The sequence below is a fragment of the Octopus bimaculoides genome, chromosome 5, assembly GCF_001194135.2.
Source record: "Octopus bimaculoides isolate UCB-OBI-ISO-001 chromosome 5, ASM119413v2, whole genome shotgun sequence".
Taxonomy (NCBI): domain Eukaryota; kingdom Metazoa; phylum Mollusca; class Cephalopoda; order Octopoda; family Octopodidae; genus Octopus; species Octopus bimaculoides.
In genome coordinates this window covers 32,076,447-32,079,471 of record NC_068985.1, presented here as the reverse complement: position 1 = coordinate 32,079,471, position 3,025 = coordinate 32,076,447, and the positions used below count along the sequence as shown (strand labels likewise).

The 3,025-nt window shown below is 37.8% G+C and overlaps 1 protein-coding gene across 1 annotated transcript in view; it reads left to right on the top strand.

The window, feature by feature from the left end:
- The window catches only part of LOC106867885 (glycogen synthase kinase-3 beta), an 83,400-nt gene that overhangs the window by 76,055 nt on the left and 4,320 nt on the right, over positions 1-3,025 (top strand). The window lies entirely within an intron of this gene.

The following is a 3,025-nucleotide window of genomic DNA, read 5'->3' as shown; positions in this document are numbered from 1 at the left end:
GACAGTACTATCAGCAGTGATGCTATTTATATATGGGGATTAAAAAGTGAATGTATTTCTGACAGCAGAATTTGTTTTCATTCCTTCTGTTTCCATAAAATTGATATCAACTGGCCACATTACTCAAACAGAACAAACAAGAATACATAATCTTGGGTTCCTAGTACAGGGTGTCACAAAGTCACTGATGGGTTTCAATTTCTAATAACTTCCTTAACTTTACAAATAAATGCATGAAATTTTCATACAATGTAAAGGACATAATGGAAATTAATATGCACAAGTCAAATTTTGCAACACCACTACATTACATATGAAAAATGACATCACTTAAATGGCAGCTATTTTCGGCTTCACACACGTGCTCTTTCTAAAATTTGCACCATAACACTCTCAAGAGTTTCAGACCCTACTTCTCTGATTTCTCTATTGATGGTCTCCTTCAGTTTGCACCAGGGTCTCTGGTCTCTTTCTGGTATCCCTACAAGAAAAAGTCCGAGCCAGTCAAGTCTGGAGCACGTGAAGGCCATTCAAAATAGACCTCACACATGGATCCAGTAAGATGAGGCAACTGCTCATAATGCAAGAAAAACAATGCAGTTGCTACAGCAGTACTTTGGAGAAAGAAAAATCTCTCACAATGGCAATGTCAAATGGCCTTCACATTCATGCAGTTATTTGTAAAGTTAAGGAAGTTATTAAAAATTGAAACCCATCAGTGACTTTTGGGACACCTTGTACATGTGAAAATAACAGCATGGTCTTAGCTGCAATATCTTTAATCATATATCTGCCCCCCTACAGTTGACAAGAATAACAGCACATACACAAAGGTTATTCACTAGTAATTGCCAAGTTGTTAGAAATAGCAATCAAATCTCCATCAAAATCATATGCTGCCATCTTAAAAAGAATACATGATAATGTTGGTCTTGCTACTACTGTTGGCTTACCATCTTAAAATGGATACTTGAGATAATGTTTCCTGGCTTTTATATAGTTGCTTGACCTGTTGCAAATAGCAGCCACATCTCATTTGAATTTCAGCTTACTGTTTTATGTATGTTTGTATAGTTGGTGCACCTGCTAAAATAGGAGCCATATTTCCTCAAATCACAACCTGTCTCAGAAATAGAAATGTTTCATAATGTGCTTCTAGGTTCCTTGCATGTATAGAAAGCAGATATCTAAATACTTCTGCAGTTATACATGTCAATTAAAATTTCTATAAATCTATAATCAACTGCAGGTTCTTTAACTTCTATATCTTACTCCTCTATAACGTTTTCTGTCTCTGTGTCTGTCTACTCCTGACTCTAAAGTCTTTGTTGAGTTGTGCATTCTTTACTAAGAAAGGTTTTGGTGCTTACAATGGCTCACCTAGCTTGTTTTCAGTGAAAATGAAATCTGTCTGACTTAGTGCTTACCAAATTGGTTGAAATGTATTGCACTCCTGGAGGCTTACACCCTCCTCACTTCTCGAACACTATCCATAGCCTCTCTGGATATCAGTGAGGCCAATGTAGTACTGGTCAACATGTTAGTTGACATTGTTAATTGTTGTTGATGTAGTCTGCAGAAGGGGCTCATCAAAACAGTCCTGTTTATTAGTCTTGACTGTGAGGCCTATATGGAAATAAAAATGTTGCCTTTTAGTTTTCTATTAGTTTCATCTTAATTATTCTGTCACACTCTAACTGCCTCAGTTTCTTTATCTATCTCCTCAATTACTTTCATCAGCATCATCATTATTGTGTGAAACTTGCTTGCATATATACGTATCATCATTCTAATATCCACTTTTCAATACTTGTATGAGTTGAATGGAATATCTCAAAGCAGATTTTCTGTGGTCAGACTCTCTTTCTGTTACCAGCCCTCACTTATATATTCCAATACAGTGTCTTATCATCAATATCATTTCACATCAGTTTTGTTTTCCTTGCTGGACATTCTATTCCAACACAGTATCTTATCTTTTGTTGCATTCCTTTGTGTGGTTTATTATCCTGAATCATTTCTGTTTATGTCTTCCTTAGTTTTCCTCTTCAACACTTTTCTTCTACTTGGATCTCCTGGTACACTTATACCCCTTCTGTTACCATTCATATACATTACATGTCCATACCAACACGCTTGTCTCTCTTGTGCACTACTTCTGATTCTTCTTAAACCCAGTTTATCTCACAGCTCATCTAGATATGCTCTAGCATTAAACATTTTGCAAAGCATATTTATTTGTTTCTCTTCAACCGTTACATAATCTCTCTCTCTCTCTCTCTTTCTTTCTCTCTCTCTCTCTCTCTTTCTCTCTCTCTCTCTCTTTCTCTCTCTCTCTCTATCTCTCTCTTTCTCTCTCTCTCTCTCTCTTTCTCTCTCTCTCTCTCTCTCTCTCTCTCTCTCTCTCTCTCTCTCTCTCTCTCTCTCTCTCTCTCTCTCTCTCTCTCTCTCTCTCACACACACTCACACTCACAAAAGGCTGAGTATGTAAACAAAAACTGAACAGAAACCTATTTGCATGTATGGGTGGATGTGTGCTAATGTTGATTTTCTGCAGCTTTGCTTGTTACTATCTGAGTAGAACAGAGGTATATTATTTACATTTTGTGTTGACATTATGACTGGTTTCTCTGTTGTTTGAAAGACCTGTGGAATAAAAAAATATCTTACTTGATAAAAAGGTAATGTTTGGCAACAGGGAAAGCATCCTGCTGTGGCTCAGAAAAGCCTCCATTCAACCTTCCTGTGCTACAATTGAAGAGCAGACAATGAATGAACAGATACACAAACATTCATCATCATCATCATCATCATCATCGTTTAACGTCCGCTTTCCATGCTAGCATGGGTTGGACGATTTGACTGAGGACTGGTGAAACCGGATGGCAACACCAGGCTCCAGTCTGATTTGGCAGAGTTTCTACAGCTGGATGCCCTTCCTAACGCCAACCACTCAGAGAGTGTAGTGGGTGCTTTTACGTGTCACCCGCACGAAAACGGCCACGCTCGAAATGGTGTCTTTTAT